The following is a 19,877-nucleotide window of genomic DNA, read 5'->3' as shown; positions in this document are numbered from 1 at the left end:
CCCAACCCTCTTACAGTCCCGACTTGGCACCAGCAGAATAATTCCTATTCCCAAAATTAAATCCAGCATCCGTCAAAGGACACCACCATGGTGACCCTAAGTGCCATCAAATATAGGGTCGCACCAAAAAGTGGTAGGACTGATTTTTTGCAAGAATTTTATTGACGATATACTTACAATGACTTAATAATCTTCAAAATATGCTCCTTGAGCTGCTACACACTTAGTATAACGTTGCTCCCATTCCCCGTACGCCCGCTGGAAATTTTCTTTGGGGATGACGTTGATGACCCTCGTCGAAGCCTCTTGAACGGCCTTTATCGACTCAAAACGTCGTCCCTTGAGCTGTCTTTTCATCAGGGGGAAGAAGAAGTAGTCCGGTGGTACCAGATCGGGAGAATAGGGCGGGTGCGGCGACGTGGCAACGCCGTATTTGGCCAGGAGCTGTCTGACGACGAGCGCGCCATGGCACGGCGCGTTGTCATGATGAAGCACCCAGCAGTTTGCGATGGCCGGTCGGACTCTTTTCACGCGGTCTCGGAGGCGGGTGAGCACCTGCACGTAAACGTTCGCATTCACAGTCTCCCCTGGTGGGACAAACTCCTTGTGAACCACTCCATGACGGTCGAAAAACACAATCAACATCGTTTTGATTTTTGATTTGCTCATGCGAGCCTTTTTTGGACGTGGGGACGCGGAAGTGTGCCATTCCGCGGATTGTCTTTTCGTTTCGGGGTCATATTGAAAAATCCGTATTTCATCACCAGTTATCACATTGTCCAAGCAATTTTCATCTCGGTGCAAATTGGCTAACTCTTCTTCGGAAATGCGCACGCGCGTTGCCTGTTGGTCGACACTCAGAATTTTCGGCACCAATTTGGCGCACACCTTGCGCATGGCCAAATCCTGTGAAATAATGCGTTGGACGTTGGTTGCAGACGGACCCAACTGGTCTGCAATTTCTTCACTGGTTAAGCATCGGTCTGTGTTCAGAAAAGTCCTCACTCTGTCCACATTCGTGTCGGTGCTTGCCGTCGACGGCCGTCCGGAGCGATGGTCGTCTTCAACGAGCTCCCTACCCTCTTTAAACAACTTGTGCCACTCAAATACTGTGGAACGGCTTAAGGCAGTGTTTCCATAAGCCTGCTTGATCATATCGAGGGTCTCAGTTGCCGTCTTCCCGAGTTTCACACAAAACTTCACGGAATAACGTTGCTCTAAACTCAGATTCATTTTGTTTTTCGACGCGGACAAAAACTTGCTTCACTAAAAACAGTGTCCTTACTAAACGACAGCCCGCAGGTGGCTGAGGTTGGTTTTGATCTGTTGCTAAGAGCCCCCTCCACTTTACCCTGTCAGGCAGACCCCCCTCCACCGCTCCGTTCGCGCCAGAGAAAATCAGTCCTACCACTTTTGGGTGCGACCCTGTAGGCTTGCACGCGTACCCTTAAGGACAATCCGCCTACCAGGGAGCCTTCGAGTCGTGGAAAAGCTGCAAGAGCAAAAGTGTGTCGACGCTCTTGAAGGATGTACGCTGAAGAAGTTCAAGGCATTGTAGATATGAATCTATTTTTCCGAAATTATTTCCGATACTTTTTATGAAAACCATGAATACAGAAAAGAACAGATGGACCTTGTCAACCTTATCTTTCTCCTCTGACTATCACTGCTCTTCCAAACTCTTCATTCTTCATCCATGACTCTGCAGTCTGAGGATTGTACAGGCTTGGAATAATTCATCTACTCGTCCAGGCTACTCCTATCACCTGCAATCCGTTCATTATTATCCCCAAATTCCCCGTCGATCGCTCTCTCGAAATCTTTAAATCGTACTGATCCCTTCTGATTTGACTGTATTTTCGTTTTGAATAGAACAAGAAAGTCGCCTATCTCTCCAATTTGCTCATGCTTTTTGCATTACATTCATTAATTCTATCCATTTTATTCCCTCTCGAATGCCCTCTCGAAATGTACGGAACAAAAATATGTATCTAGATTATATTTTCTGTTCTTCTCTATTGGTTACCTCGTTGCTGTGCTGGCATTACGGATACCCATCCCCCTCTCTGCACCCATACTGATCGTCTCCCTTTGCTCTTTTCTTCGTCTTTTGTTGGTAATCGTAATTGAATGACCTCTAGAGGGAGAAATGGGTATGAATACTGATCTAATAAAATATAGCAGCCAAATTCTACCCTCATTAATGGCTGGCATAAATCGACTGAACCCATAAAACCCTTCATTCTCCGTATTTTTAAATTATGGAATGAATCTGCGGGTATATTATCGTATCCCCAAAGCCTGGCTTTTTATGCTTCTATTATCACAAATTATCATTATCAGTACTGATTTGAGTTATAAATGTAAGCCTCTATTGGTTCATAATAACCATCTTAAGGAATTTATCACGTGATCTCCCCTCTTTCACCCTACATTTTCTTTTTCATGTCGTCAGGTTTCTTACCTTACATTCATGCTCGCGTTTTCATTTATTCTGGTGACTTAATGACTCTTTTGTATCGGAGGCTTAAATTTCTAACTTTTAACTCAGGAAGTACAGCGATACTTTAATTAGGTACCGGTTCAATATATGAGTCAAAACGTTGAAAACAATAGGATTAAACAAAATTGTGAGATGATTTGTTTGAGGCTCGGACATTAGGCGATCCAGGTGAAGAACAAGAACCTGGTAAAGCTTATATATCTTTGTTTCGAAAATGAATTGTTTTTGATAATCCTATTCCGAGATAACAATCGGAGCTAAGTCAGGGAAAAAATATTAGAAAATCCAGAGAAAATAAAAGAGAGATGAAAGAAATGCATTGAGGAACTGTAAGGTAACAACATTAGGCTAGCAAAATTAGACGTTCGAGAAATCAGGAAATCATAGAAAGAAAATATGCCATAGTATTGGTCCTGTCCTACCTGATGGTGAAATAGAGAGGAATTAAGGGAATTGAAATGAAATGAAGCAAAAAAAAAACTTTAAGCCGAGAAAATTCAATTTTATGTTCTCTTTACTTTCGTCTGCCACCTAGGTAGACGAAATTCAAGCGGTACTACTTAAAGGTTCAGGAATAGGGGAGTGGAGTTTTTTTTAGGACTAATACATAATATTATTTACCAGGGAGGACTTTGGCTGGAAGATTCCGTCAGATTGCTGTCAGTTCCTATTCCCAAAAGTAGAAAGCCTACATCATGTGAAGACTACCGAAAAATAAGTTTGATGTTTCCACAAAAGGATCGTGAACAGCACGAAAGAATGCTACTTCGACGATGATAAGTATGAGTTAAGGAAGGGCAGAGGCACGCGTAATGCCATAGCCGTGATGAGCTAAGATTGCCCGCGATTCGAATTTGAAAGTGCCAGCCTTGCAATAAAATAATAATCCAGTTCGATATTTCAACCAGACTTGTAGATATGAGAATTAGCTTACGGGCGCACAGGTGGACCAAGTACCCGTAAATCGTTGACATGAGGTGAACATCCACTGCAGCGCGCATTACAAGCCGGGTGTAAAATGTGTGCCTAGCGATGCTCTCGGACGATATACCTGCTCTTATACGAATCCCACTTCTCAACTTAGTACTATACATTATTCTGTCAAAATATACCGAGCTCCTATTTGATGGAATTCCAAATGGAAAGGCTGCCCTTTTACGCAGTTGACAATCCGTAAAATTTAATCTAAATTTTGTAATTTATTTGGATTTTACGAGGAGTATATTGAATCATTAAATTCTTATGCTTAATCCTGAAAACTGCTCAAATAGAGGAGTATTTTTTCTCTCATTGCACATAGCCTTAACTGAATTAATATATATTTCCAGCATTAAATTATTCAAATATTAAGAACCCATGTAATTCTGGAATATATAGTTGACACTGTTATCCAATGTTTTTGCATTTGAGTCAATGGAATCCAAGTTGCGTCCAATTGCTATTCGGTTCAATAAAAATCGATCCGTCGCGGGCCAACTCCGTGGATGAATGGGCTCTCAGATTGGAGGGCAAAGTCACCTGGGAAGGGGGGTGGTAGGGACGACGGTCGTAATCATGGCCGTTGTCGCCACTCTTCCCATTTTGGGTTTCGTGCAATTGCTGGCGGATTAGGCGCGGAGGACTAACGCCGTTCGGGCGACTATCGCGTAATCAATGACAGAGTTACACACGGTGCCGTGGGTGGGCCATCCCCCTCCCCCTTTCCGATTTATTAGTTCCGCAAGTTACCGCCAGTGGATGACTGCGTAACTTTACTATAAATTTGGGAAATTTATCTCTGCGGAAGTATTCGCTCCCTCCCTGCGGTGGGCGGTTGGCACCACGAACGGATTGCGTGCGTGGGGAAATTGGCGGTGGGAGGTATTGGGGTTTGGCGGATGAAGGAAGAGCGGGGATAGATGGAGCAGATAGAGAGGGAGGCCGTCTCCATGGTGAGTGTGTCGGTCGCCGGGGGAGCAGAACTTGCCAAACTTTGCTGAAATCAATTCGTACTCCACTCGTCGCGCAAATGATCGAGCGGTGATGAAATATTTCCTGATATTAATTATAAAATATTACCCCATTCCTGTTTCTGCAATCTGGATGAAAGTGACGCCTAGAGTTCGTATTTATTTATTTTCGTGATTACCGCATTGATCAAGCGAAACATTGATGTAGTAGAATAGGTGAGACTATGGCTCAGCCCTATCATCGGGTAATGTACCAGTTAGGGTAGGTTTTGGATGGACACAACTACAAAGTTATAAATATTTGGTCTCTTCTAAGAAACTCAACCAAACATCCCACTCTGCAACGAGTCTCGCTTCATCTTCGTTTATAGTACTTACTTCCTCCTATCATCCCGTCCAACATCCCTATTCCTGCCCCTTCCTCGTTTGACCAACATTTTTCCCAGTCTTATAACAATTCACAAACAATCCCACCTCCCATCCATACGCCCTTTAACCATTTTTCCCGTTTCCTTATAATTTCTTCCACAAATGTATCAATGCTACAAAACTATAATGCGCAATTTCGTCGCCCACCATACCCAGCATTTCCTCATTTGTTTTCTTTTCGCCCCATTTCGCCTTCTCCATTCTTCTCCACACCTACATGTTAAAAGCCTACAATCTACGTCTATCATCCTGCTTCAATGGCTATGTGTTCACGCCGTGTACTTAATATTATCTATTCCATGACGTAATGATACTTGTACCTGTTCTACTTGCTCTATTTTTTGCCCTCCTTTTTGAACGTTAGGCTTCGCATTTATCTTTCTCGAAATTTGCATAACCGTTGTTTTATTTACATTGATTCTTATCTCATATATATCGCACTGGATTTCTACTCAGCAATGTCTGCAACCTCTTGGCCGACTGACAAATAACACTTGGTCATCAGCAGACCTAACTGATTTTACGAATTTCCGACCGACTTTCATTCCTACCTCCAGTTCTTCCCATCCCTCTTTGATCATTTCCTTCACATATACGTTGAATAACACCGGTAATAATGGGCAACCCTGCCTAGCCTGCCTACCTAACCTCTTCCTAGCACTGCCCATCCGGACTCTCCGTTCCCCGCTCGCACCTGAGCAGTCTGAGAAATGTATAGCTAGCGAATCAGCTCACCCCTAAGAAACTCAAGTTCAAGTAATGGGATCATTGGATACAGTTAAAAGGCAAGGTGCTTTCTGATCACCTCTGGCACTTGCCGTGCCCCAGGAAGATCTGGTGCAAAAAAAATCACCCTGGACCCACAAAGGTGAAAACAATCCGGGTCCAACGCTCTACCCCCTCGACTACCACGCATGCCTTCTATTTATTATATGCATAGTTTTTATATTAAATATCAAACAGGACTTTTTAACTTACAACTGATGGTGGCACAGCAGGGAATAAGACTCCCCTTATCATCGCGGATTTCACACAACGCGCTAAAACTGTGCATCCACTGGTCATAGTCAACACTGGTTCATCACCATAGATCTGTTTATCTTTGTTTTTTAAACATATGGAAGTTTGAGAAATTGTTTATTATAAAATTTATCGGGTGTTACACTTCCAAAGGCTACATTTAGTGCAAATATCTCTGAAGTACTGATATTCATCACTATTAGAAAGAATATAGAAAGAATAGAGAAATACGCTTAAATAATATTCAGTAGACATTGTTTTCTTTTAGTTATTTTTAAAACTTAAAAAATACTAAAATATATTAAGATGAAATACTAGCGTACTCCGCATAACTCTCATCATCAAGGAACATTTCAAGGATGGGACTCAGAGGGGAATGTGATGGTGCGGTGGCTAGTGTACTGGCTCCCCATGTAGACCCAGGCTCGACTATTGCAGACGGTAGATATTTTTCAGTGGTGCCCCGATTCCTAATTGAGGTGCTTTGTGGAGAGTACTTTGAGTGATTACTCCGTCCGTCGGATGGGACGTCACATTGTGTGTGACCCCTTGCCGCCTTTCATTAAGAGTAAGCTAATACCGACGCCGGGTTTCACTCCACCCGTCTCCCTATCCCATCCATCCATAATGGCACTGATGACCTTCGCTGTTGGTCTCATCCCCTTTATACTATTACTGCAAGGGGCGTCTCAGAAGGTAACATATTTATGACGAGGAACAAACTTGTAATGCATATGCATTAACCCGTTTGGATTTTCCTGTTTGAAATATATTCATAATCCTTTACGTAATACCAATTGTCTTTTTAGGGCTCCAATTTTTTCTCGAGGCCTATAAAGGCCTTGGAATTTTTTGATCCGGTTTTCAATTATTACTGTGTTACTACCAATAAAACCTAATGCAGAAATTGCGTGACATATATATTTTGTTATAAATCAACTACGACATTACGAATGACGAAGATAGAATCAATGCCTTGTCATAAATGAAGTCCTAAGAAAGAAAACGTCTACAGAGAGCCATTTTAATATACCATTCAAGTTCGGCTGCCTGTGAACCGCTTTGTCTTTAAAGTTACTCTCTCTCTCTGCAACGAGTTTATCCTGTGAGCTAATTGAAGATGACTCTCGTGACGAGGAGAAGAGTTTCGCAATAAAATGCTCAGCGTAACTTGAAGGACACCTTGCTAATTTTTTAGCAAGAGAGTTGGCTTTGTAATGACATAAAGAAATTTTCCCAATAGATTTCAAAGTTTACCGACACGATAGAGATGCAAGACCCGGAGGAGGGGTTTTCGTGGCAGTGAAAAGTCATTTTGAAAGCAGGCAAGTTTCATTTGAAAATAATAACAGAGAAAGTGTTTGGTGCACCTCACTACGGACCAATCAACCCAGCATAAATTTATGCTCTTTCTACAGGCCTCCAGACTCAGATTTGAAAACACTTCATACCCCCAATGATCAAATTTACAATTTTACACGTAAATATAATAACAGCATAAACATAATTGGTGGCGACTTTTACCTCCCTAGTATCGAATGGGACAGCAATATCGTTGAATCTGAGACCCGCGATCGCGAATATTGCAATTCCTTGATAAAATTGGTTCAAAGAAACTCCCTCCATCAAGCAGTACCCATGCCCACCCGTGGAAATAACATATTGGACCTATTTCTTTCAAACTCGCCTGAACGTATCATTACTGTATCAACTGACGAGGGCTTGAGTGACCATAAAGCAGTCAATATCCACTTGGGCATAGAAATAAAAAAGATTGTTAAACCAAAAAGAAAACTTTAAAATTACCATAAAGCAGACTTTGAAACTTTTGCCAATCAATTAAACTATTCACTACCCGAGTTCAAAACCCGCTTAAGCCATGCCAACGTGGAAGAAACTTGGACAGAATTTGTCAATATTATGCAAAAAGGCATCAAAGATTTCATCCCTATAAAATACGTTAAAGCAAATCGCGATCCCAAGGGGTACAATAAAGACGTTAGAAAAGCCCTTCTAAAGCAGAGAATGCTACACTCTATGGTAAAGAGGGCAGGCGTGAGCACATCATCCCCTGAGAATAAACAATTATGGGGCAAATATAGATCCTCTAAAATAGAAACCAAAACACAATTACGTAGTGTCTTACTGGACTTGAAACGCAAAGTACTTAGCAAGTACTTGGACGCTGACCCCAAAGCTTTCTGTTCATATATTAGGGAAGTAAATGGGAGTAAACAAACCGTGGCTTCCTCGAGGGATAGTAGCAATATAATTCATACAGACGGTGAGGGTAAAGCTAACATCCTAAATTCATTCTTCCAAAGCGTTTTCTCGAATGATGTTGCCACCGCATATCTCCAAGAAACAATACATACTCAACCCATGGAAAATATAACAGTGGACGAACAAGGAATTCTTAAATTGCTTCATGAGATTAAACCTAACAAATACCCGGGTCCCGAAAATATACCAGCTAGGGTGATAAAACATTTAGCTCCAAACATTGCCCGTACCTTGAATTTATATTTAACAAATCCCTCACAGAGTGCAAAGTACCTAAGATTTGGAAAACCGCGCAAATAACGCCTATTTTTAAAAGTGGTGACAGGGAGGACCCCAGTAACAACAGACCTATATCTCATTTACATCTACATCTACATTATATCCCGCCAGCCGCCGCAAGGGCGTCTGGCGGGGGGTGTTAGATCACCAACCGTAAAAAGGAAGAATGCCACATGCAAAACAACAACATGGAAAACTACACCCACAGCAGCGCACACACTCATGCTAAAATCCCTTCATCCAACACTCATGCAAACACATATACCGCAAAACAACTAAAAACTGCACCCACTAATGCAGCACGAAAGCCATCCTACAACACGGAAGCCAGGACACAACAAGCAAGAATGTGAAACACTACTACCACATGAACATGCACCCCAAAACACTCTACCCCTCATGGAGACTGTGAAAGGCAGGGAATGCGACCCTACGCTGCAGGTAGCAGGAATTTGCCCCCGCGGAGAGGGACGAGGGATTGAATGTCTGACTTGTATCTTTTGCAAAATCTTAGAGAACATAATTGTCAGTTCAATAAGGAGATACCTTGATAACATTAACTTTTTAAGTGACAATCAACACGGATTCAGGAAAACCCGCTTCTGCGAAACCCAATTAGGATTATTTACACATGATTTACTTTTATCTGGTGAGAGAGGTAGGCAAAGGGATGCGATCTTCTTATATTTTCAAAAGGCATTTGATAAGGTTCCACATGGTAAACTCATTCATAAATTAAAGGCCGCGGGTATAAACAAGGGCGTAATAAATTGGTCTCAAGATTTCTTTCAGAGTGAGAACAGAGGGTAGTCCTTGATGGCGCTAGTTCCGACAGCGTTCCTCAGGGAAGTGTAATCGGGCCGTTGCTTTCTTGATTTTTGTTAACGATTTGAACCGCGAAGTGAAAAGTAAAATTAGGATGTTCGCGGATGATACGGTGATCTATCGGGAGAAATCTAGGGATGAGGATCGTTTTATTCTAGCGCAGGATTTAGATTGCATTACTAAATTGTGTTCTAAATGGGGATTGACACTAAATTATAATGAATGTTCGGTGGTAAATTTCTTTAGAGATCAAAGGGATTTGCTTACAAATTAGCTGGAGTTGACATAGCAGTAGTCGATACGGTAAATTACCTAGGTATTACATTCACAAAAGACCAACCTTGGGGGGCTCACATACGTAAAGTCTGCGGTCAATTATGTAAAAAAATTGGGATTTATTTGACGCATTGTCGGCAAAAGTGACTCGAAGGTCAAGGAACGTTGTTACCACGCTCTTGTAAGGCCTCATTTAGAATACGCATGTAGCGTGCGGGATCCGAGTGAAAATGGCCTCATTCGGGAAATTGCGAATATTCAACGCCGGGCAGCCCGTTCTGTAAAAAATTCTTACGATAAAACGCAAAGCGTCACCGAAATGCTCATGGAGTTGGGGTGGAAATAATTGGAAGAGAGATGATTCAATGCAAGATTGAAATATTAAATAAATTCAGATCCGCATGATTCAGCACCGAGGTCTCGCAAATTATTCGTACTCCTACGCACATTGGACGCTTGGACCATTCATGTAAAATTCGGGAAATAGATGCCAGAACTAGCCGCCTCAAGGACTCCTTCTTCCCACGGACAATACGGGATAGCACCTGCAGGGTTATAGGTAGCAAAAATTCCACTTACCACCCTCAGCGTCTAAAGAATAATTAGTTCTATTTAAATGCATGCTCTTCCACTTACCTCAGGGATTTTTGCACGAGAGTGTGCTCTGCTGCAGGTGAAATTTTCCATGTTGTTGTTTTGCATGTGGTAATGTTCCTTTTTACGGTTGGTGATTTAACAGCCCCCGCCACACGCCCTTTCGGTGGCTTGCGGGGTAGTATGTAGATGTAGATAAATATCGGATTGTCACAAAGCTCTGCGTTCCAAAGGTAAATGGACTTTCTTTGGCAAGCAACGAGGGTTTTATTCAATCTGGTTTTGCCCATACATTTCGGTCATTATTGAAATTACATCTAAGGGAACATTTAAAGAGCCAATTTGCATTTTTTTTAGCATTTAGTTACTTAAAAATGTAGTCTATTAAAACATAAATTAAAGTCGTCTTTTATTTGCTAAAATCTTTTTAGTGATATTAAACATCAAATTATAGTGGATCACCATACTTGGAACTTGTGTGCTTCCGTCATTTCACTCAGTTCTTCCATCCCGAATAACTTTCGCCTTTTAATTAATTCTTCTCTTTGACGTCTGCCGATATTTTGTCACGAGGACTTCCACGCCCCCCCCCCCCCGCTACCTTAGTGGTTCTATCCATTCACTTCCCTCAAGATGGCTCTCCTCCTTTCGCAAGGCTATCGTACCTCCACATGGCCTCGATAAAGTTTTTCATTTTTACTTTTTGATTTCTCTATTAAGACTTCTAAAAAACAGCCGTGATTGGTAAAGAGTTCGCTCGACCACTTCAGAGAACAGGACGTATTTTACTCCCCGAAATTTGTTTTAATTTAAATCTGGCCGATAACTCTCTCCCTTTGTCCGCCGTTCGTTTTTATGCCAGTTCTAAAATTTAGTCATGCTGAATGAAAAACGTCGGTCAATTCAGTGAAAAAGTCTCCCTTGAGATTCAAAAATGAGGTTACATATATTTAAAGACAGGAATTGAGCCCTAATACTCGGAGAGGATCCAGGAAATTGCCCAGGGAACCAACCCGAAACCCGTTTTTCTTTCAATTCATTTCGTGATGACGAAAGTTTTATTTCATAAATAATCCTTTTGATGACAGCCGCAGATCCAGACCATACGGCCGGCCCTTTAGGGCACCCCAACGGGAGCCTGGGAGCCCCATATCTCCACGCTGAGCCAACTTGGCTATTCTTAGTGCCCCTACATCTCTCTCGCCCCCCCCCCCAGAACCGCTCCGATGTTATCTAAAATTGATTCCGCTCCCTTCTCTTCCTTTCATATCCTTATATGCGCCTTACATGGCCACGGACCTCTAGCATATATATATATATATATATATATATATATATATATATATATATATATATATATATATATATATATATATAGCCATCTCCACATATGCGCCTTCCATGGCCACGGACCTCTGGCATATATATATATATATATATATACATATATTATATTTATATATATATGCACACACACTCACGTACATAAATATCTCCCGTGGGTATTGGAGACCCAGGTGGGATATCTAGTTCTGCGGCTTTTCATGTTTATCAGCACCTCATAGATTCCGGCCCCGCGTGCTTGTGATGTCTGCCTCAGATCAGGAGATATCCAGTCTCCTACTGGAAACCCTTTGCTCCTCTCCTAAACGATACGATTCAAGATGATTGCATGTTTCGTAAATCACTTGTTACAAGTACGACGGCTGAATAAGTCTTTAAGCCTATAAATTAGTTCATCTTCCACTACGTCTTTCACTGGTAATGTTGGAGTTGTGCCGTGTTTCATTTGACCTCGGGTAAATTAAGACTGTCCCCTCGGGGTGTCTTGGGAATTGAAATAATTGCTCGACGCATCGGTACACGGCACTTCGCAGATTAAATGTGGCCGTTATTGGCACTCCACTTTGAGTTCACTTATTCAAGAATGGTATTTAGGATTATAAAGCGAATTAAATCTCTTCAATCGTATTCCAGGATATCCATTACTTTGAGAAATAATGTGGGAGGTGAGCAGTAGAATTTCTCTTCTCACTCTGGCACGCGAGGGTTTATCAAAAGGAAACATTTTTTATCGACTTCTTGAAGGCTCGAAATGCCTAAGGCTGCAGGTCGTCGCCCATGTGGGCACCAACGACGTCATGGACCGTGGATCAGAGGAGGCCTCCGTTCCCTTAGGGAACTGAACTCCGAGGTGAAGTTCGTCCAGGGCGTCGAGGGGGTTCGACTGGGACTAACGGTCTGCACCATCGTTCTGAGGGAGGATCGCGGGTCTCTGGTTTGGAGCCGAGTGGAAGGCATTGACCAGAGACTTTCGAGATTCTGCTCGGACATAGGAGCCTCCTTCGTCGACCTGAGGCCAACCCTTCGATCATGGAGGACTCCCCTTAACCGATCTGGGGTCCACTACACGGCGGAAGCGGCGAGTAAGGTAGCGGATAGGATACTCGACCACTAGGCCTTTTTTAGAATAGGGGCAGGTTTCTTAGTGGGTCGGTAACATCTGGGGCTAGCGCGTATAATAGTAGTAATAAAAATATAAAAGTCACCGAACACTGGCATTGATTTAGAAAGACGTGTGACACGCAATTCCCCACAAAGAGAGGTAGGCAAGTGGATGCGATCTTCTTAGATTTTCAAAAGGCATTTGATAAGGTTCCACATGGTAAACTCATTCATAAATTAAAGGTCGCGGGTATAAACAAGGGCGCCATAAGTTGGGTTAAAGATTTTCTTTCAGAGCGGGAACAGAGGGTAGTCCTTGATGGCGCTAGTTCCGACAGCGTTTGAGTCACGTCGGGGGTACCTCAGGGAAGTGTAATCGGGCCGTTGCTTTTCTTTATTTTTGTTAACGATTTGAATCGCTTAGTGAAACGTAAAATTAGGATGTTCGCGGATGACACGGTGATCCACCGGGAGATATCTGGGGATGAGGATCGTTTTATTCTAACGCAGGATTTAGATTGCATTACTAAATTGTGTTCTAACTGGGGATCACCACTAAATTATAATAAATGTTCGGTGGTAAATTTCTTTAAAAGATCAACGGGATTTGCTTACAAATTAGCTGGAGTTGACATAGCAGTAGTTGATACGGTAAATTACCTGGGTGTTACATTCACAAAAGACTTAACTTGGGGGACTCACATACGTAAAGCCTGCGGTCAATTATATAAAAAATTGGGATTTTTTTGACGCATTGTCGGCAAAAGTGACTCGAAGGTCAAGGAAAGTTATTACCACGCTCTTGTAAGGCCCCATTTAGAATACGCATGTAGCGTGTGGGATCCGAGGGAAAAAAGCCTCATTCGGGAAATTGAGAAGGTTCAACGCCGGGCAGCCCGTTCTGTAAAACATTCTTACGATAAAACGCAAAGCGTCACCGAAATGCTCATGGAGTTGGGGTGGGAATCATTGGAAGAGAGATGATTCAATGCAAGATTGAAATTATTAAATAAATTCAGATCCGCATGATTCAGCACCGAGGTCTCGCAAATTATTCGTACTCCTACGCACATTGGACGCTTGGACCATTCATGTAAAATTCGGGAAATAGGTGCCAGAACTAGCCGCCTCAAGGACTCCTTCTTCCCACGGACAATACGGGATAGCACCTGCAGGGTTATAGGTAGCAAAATTTCCACAGGCCACCCTCAGCGTCTAGAAAATAATTATTTCTAGTTAAATCCATGCTCTTCCACCTCGTATGTTTTGTTATAATTACCCATTCTTTCCGAACGACCTCATTCGTGTTCTGTTCATCGGTTTTTAAGTCTCCCCTTCTATCCCTCGTCCCTCTCCGCGGGGGGAAATACCTGCTACCTGCAACGTTGGGTCGCATCACCTGCCTTTTAGAGTCTCCTTGGGGGGTAGAGTGTTTTGTGATGCATGTTCATGTGGTAGTGATGTTTCACATTCTTGCTTGTTGTGTCCTGGCTTGCGTGTTGTAGGATGGCTTTCGTGCTGCATCCTGGGGTGCTGTTTTTGTTGGTTTGCGATATGTGTTTGCACGAGTATTGGATGAAGGGATTTTTGCATGAGAGTGTGCGCTGCTGTGGGTGTAATTTTCCATGTTGTTGTTTTGCATGTGGTAATGTTCCTTTTTACGGTTGGTGACCTAACACCTCCCGCCACTCGCCCTTGCGGCGGCTCGCGGGGTATTTTGTAGATGCAGATGAATTGAAACAGCTTCAATTGTTTCTTGAGCAGCATCCTCCATTTAGATGTTACATATGAATTTAATGACCAATTTTGCAAACTTGGTCGGTTTACATAGATTACCACTTCTGCCTTGAATATTGTCCCGTAAAGGAGTTGAACTACATTTTCCAGAGTACGAACTTGGATATTTTTTAAGTTGTGAAGAAAGTCGAAAGAGTAATTTAATAACCTTGTTTGTGCACGCAGCGAAGGGCAAATCGACATTTTAAAAATATCTGTAACCTATCTCTATCACCAGAGTATTATGCCGAAGTACACATCTTGTATGAAGTGCGTATTGTAGCAGTAGAATGTCATCTCTTAGGGCTAATTTAATGTCTACGTGAACGATATCCACAAAATGACGTCAGTAAAACGTGGACAAGGGATGCAATTTCCTGTCTGCGCAGAAAATGAAGGAATAATGCGACTGGATTCATGTAGTTCCAATGTAAAATTTATGTAACACGAAAATTTCTCAAAACGATAAACCAATGTGCATTTCTTTTTATAGAATAAATTTCTCAAATGAAAGGTGTGAAATTCTCATCTATCCGAATTGAAATTTAATGCTTGAAGATATATCGCCTGCTGAATGGGCACACATCAGGCAAATGAGAGAAACGATGACTGGTAGTAGTGAAAAAAAGACGTGATAATCATTAAATACTCATACGAAACGCATGTAGTTTGATAGAGTTGGTTCATATTTGATAGGAAAGTTGGATGGGAAATGGGAAAAACATTATTGACAGAACGTTAACCTTAATTAAATCATACAAAATTCTGGAAATAGATGCCAGAACTAGAAGACTCAAGGACTCATCCCTCCACGGACAATACGGAATAGAAACTGTAGGGTTATAGATAGCAAAAATGCCGATTGCCGCCCTCAGCGTCCAGGGAATAATTACTCCCACTCAATTGCATGTTCTTTCACTAACCTCTATCATTTTTTTGTCAAAACCCTTTCTTTCCGCATGACCACATTTGAACGCCCTTTAATGAATGTAGTTCTCTTAACAGTATTGCTTACTCTGCTTTCTCTGTTCTCAAGTTTCCCCATCCATCCCTGGTCTCTTTCCGTGGGGGGGACCCTCCCGCTATCTACAGCGCTGTGTCACAAGCCCTGCCAGTGTCCTTGGAGGAGGAGACCATTGAAGTTAGCTGCATGTCCACTGCCTCATGTCCATGTGGTAGTGGAATTTTGCCTTCTTACTTCTCAAATTCTAGCTTGCACCTCACTGGATAAATGTCTTACTGCATCCTAAGAGGAGGCCTAACTCCCCACGCCCCTGCGGCGACTTGCGGGGAATTATGTAGATGTGTATGAATTAGATCACACGTCAAAATGAATCAAGTATATTGGTAAAATTATTAACATTTGTAGCATTTGGATAGAAAAAAACAAATATTTTTTTTCAACAACTTATTGATATTTTGAAATATAACTAAACAAAATGGCTAATGGGTTTAAGAGAAAGAATATTTCTAAATATTTGTAATCTAATTATTACTTAGATTAAACCTTGAACCGATAGACTAAAATTCACGCCTTCTGTTGATCACTAATTGAATCAACATTGTAATTATACGGAGATTGTAATACAAAAGAATTTGCTGCATCAAAATGGCAGCACCACGATATATTTCGCTTGCAGCAGGGTCAGAGGTCAATTCCAGGCAATGCCCTTGTGCACCATCGCTTTCACCAAAGGTCTGTCATTTTTTGGGTTGGTATCCTTGCGAAACTGTAGCCACCTCTGTGTCCTCGCCTTTCGTGTTCGAGCCTTGTTTATCTAACAATGTTATTGCTCGTGTATTCTCCAATTGAAATCAAATGCTTGCTGAAAACTATTATAGAAAGGTGAGAAAAATTTCCAATTATAACTGTTTTCCGTAGACTTCTCTGAGGAATGAACTATGATATAAAATTTTGTAGGACACCAGGTTTTGAAGAACTCAAATGTGGTTAAAACGAATTCCTCAAAACAGTGTATATTGTGCCCCAAAAGACATAGATTTCACTGAGGGATCATATTCCCAAGGAAGGGAAGAATACACCTACATCTACATGATACCCTGCAATCCGCCGCAAGGGCGTTAGGCGGGGGGTTATACCTGCATTACTACTGCAGTTAATAACCGCGTAAGTACTGCATTTTCAAGATAAATTTAATATATACTCATTATCATTGTAAACATAAATTTGTGCTTAAAATATATTTTTAAAATATTAATTACGAATTTACGTACAATAGAATTTCTAGGGAAAGGTTTCAGAGAAAAATACATTTATTTTGCTAGATATTGCTACAAAGCCTCAATTCTCTTCAAAGCACATCCCTTGGGTGCCGGCACACTTCGCCATGACTCGAAGGCTCCCTGGTTGGCGGAAGTTCCTTAAGGGTAAAAGTGTAAGCTTCTTTGAGGGCACTTAGGGTCCCACGGGGGTGCCCTCTGGGGGAGGGTTACAATTTTATAGGGAATATAAGTAATAGTCCAGACTAGTAATAGGTGCCAAGTCGAGACTGTTAGGGGGTTGGGGAATCGTCGCAATGCCATCAGAGAAGGTCTTCGCGGATATTCAACTCTGCTCTGGGTCGTCCGTCCGAAGGCCTTCGGAACGAATTTCATCTTTCGCATCGCCAAATTTTCATTGATAATGATGTGCACTGTCATTGTCTTATCAATACCAGTACGATCTACGAAAATGAGCACACTTTACCGCCCGTCTGAACTCAGTTTTTACGCACACATCAGTAAAAAAGTACTGCCGAAACATTTGATGCAAACCTTGTATGTCCAATCAGTTTCCCTCTTCTCGTAAGTGTACGCCATCGGCTCTTTTCCAATTCTCCCTCATTTTTCGCTCACACCATACATTTAATTTTCATCATTCTTCGGCAGTACTGCCATTACCTTAACTCCTCTTTTTCTACTCCTTCGATCATCAATGTTTCTTAACCGCGTACTCAATGCATAAATCTGAAAGGATCGCATGCTTGTTTTTCAGATGGCACTTTTTACCGTAGTTCATATATCTGCGAGAAATCTTTTTTGAAATTAAAAAATGGTTTTAAACAGTTTAAGCAATTAAAAAATTCATCAAAGGAATAAAAGCATACGAATTCTCTTACAAATTCTAGCAAAAAATAATATTTTATGCTACTTATTGCTTTAAAGAAACCTAAGATATCTTTTGTTGACAATAGCACGTAGAGAGAGGTTCCACCATATCTTCACTCCCAGGATATTTCGATAGAAATCCAGTCTCTTCGTAAAATTACTGTCGATTCTCGGTGGCTGTGAGCGTAACCGCTGAATGCAGCGCTTTTGGGTTTACATAGTCGAGGCATTGGGATCGACGCCTTAGCTCTCGGGGGGGGGGGGGGTAGGTGCCCGTTCCCTCCCGCGGTCCCCTGCCAATCCGGCCGCCCGTGATTCCGAGATTTGCTCGATAAACACTCGGGACCTGGAGGGGTGGCGTGTTTGCTTTGGACTCCTCTTCCCCTCCCGAGCGACGCGAAAACAAGTGGGTTATCATCATGGTATGTGGCGCATCCTGGTTAGGGGAGAAGTTGGTCTCCTACGGAAAAGTGTGTTCCAGCTGCACCGAATCCGCCGCGACACTACGTCGAAAGCGGTGTGCAAGGGTGATTTTTTTGGAATTTCAATAGGAAAGTCCAAGCGAAGAGAACAGTCGACTGCACTCTGGGGTTTCTGTTTATCTACGTATCTCTCTCCTTCCTTACCCCTGATCTCTCTTCACCCACGCATGCTACAAATTATGGGACACCTCTCATGAAAATCTGTCATCTTCCGTTGTTTTCATCGCGTTCTGTCATGTATAACTTATGTAAACGTCTCATGGGTCTAAATACTAATTTACATAAAGAATATATGTATGTATGTATATATATATATATATATATATATATATATATATATATATATATATATATATATATATATATATATATATATATATATATATATATGTAACGTATGTAACGTCTCATGGGTCTAAATACTAATTTACATAAAGAATATATGTATATATATGTTTGTGTGTATATAGTTTATGCATATACATTATCTATAAACAATGGTAAATATATGCATATATATTCATATCTATGTAACCATTTCTGAACGGAAATTCCAGATCATTTGCGAGTTTTCTTTTAATTGTGAGAAAGTTCTTGTTTGACTTATGCTATCTCGCTGGCAAGTGGCCTGCAACCCGAACAATGTCTGAATTCCGTGTGATTCCTACCAGTGGAACTCCCAGAGATGATTCTTGGTTCAGTAAAAGGATGCAATGGTATTCCAAACGTTCAAGAGTAAAAAAATGTAAAGTGATGGAAGGTTTATCGGGAAACAAATGGAGAACAGGAGAATTCGGAAGAGTTTTGCCTTTTGTCATTCATTGTCAGTGACGGAGTGAAGCGAGTGGGTCGGCACTTAGCGACGACACCATTTGGAAGAGATTCGCCATTTGAACGAGAAGTTCCGTAATAATCTCCAACAAGACGTAGCAAACTCCTTGTAAATCAAGTGTCGAATAAGTGTAAGGGCCACTCACTGACGGCCTCGATTCCTATTGATAAAAGGCGTCGAGGAAGTCTCATTTACGGCTGAGATGCGACATCGATGGACATCCTTTCTCTCAATGCCTGGCGCGAGATAGGTTCCCACGTGTATGTCGCATTGATTGACGAATTAGATAGCTTTGATGAGGATAACTACTCATACATCTATGAGTCCATTCGACCAAGAATAATTACGTTGATCATCTAGAAAAGCGATCGATAGGGAAACTATCTAAGGTACTCGGCAGCCAAATTTGTTTCTTTTTGGAATAGTAGTCATTGAAAGGAGGCTTTGTATAGGGACGATGACGTGAACTATTTCCTCTTTCTTTCCCTTGTTCACAATCTCTCACACTAAATTTTATACGTATACAGAGATAACCTTGGCTCCTTCTTCAGATGTCACAATTTCCCCGTGGAAATGCACCAATCCCGTGAGCTCGTCTACGTGTGATTTCTTATCTGATTTCCTTCATCCTAGAATCGAAATGTTTTTAGACTCGTCTAAAGTGTCTTTCCATGCAACTAAAGTATCTGCCTTGGAAGCTATATTATTAGGAGGGGAGAATAATGCTTGGAGAATCTTCGGATGCTCAGCTTATTTTCATTTAAATTGGATTCGATGAAAATATGCAAGGATACGAGGAAGATAGTGCTAAATTTATCAGCTGGTTGATCAATGGCTTAAAAACTTCTGTTTATCGATGCGATAACTTTTCATAAAGAATTAATTAGTGCTGCGACGGGGGGATCGTGGCTTGAAGAGCTCTCTCATTATGATTCCAAAATAAACCCAAAAAAAAAACAACTTACGTTCCGAAAAGTCGCCAAGGCGTGAGGAAGGTCGAGATTTATATTTGACTTGGAGGAGAAAGAGAGAGACTTTCCGAGGAAAGATAGCTCGTGTTTGCGTTAGAGCATCTG

The sequence above is a fragment of the Hetaerina americana genome, unplaced genomic scaffold, assembly GCF_022747635.1.
Source record: "Hetaerina americana unplaced genomic scaffold, ioHetAmer1.1.p SCAF_28, whole genome shotgun sequence".
NCBI classification, from domain to species: domain Eukaryota; kingdom Metazoa; phylum Arthropoda; class Insecta; order Odonata; family Calopterygidae; genus Hetaerina; species Hetaerina americana.
This window is presented reverse-complemented; position numbering follows the sequence as displayed.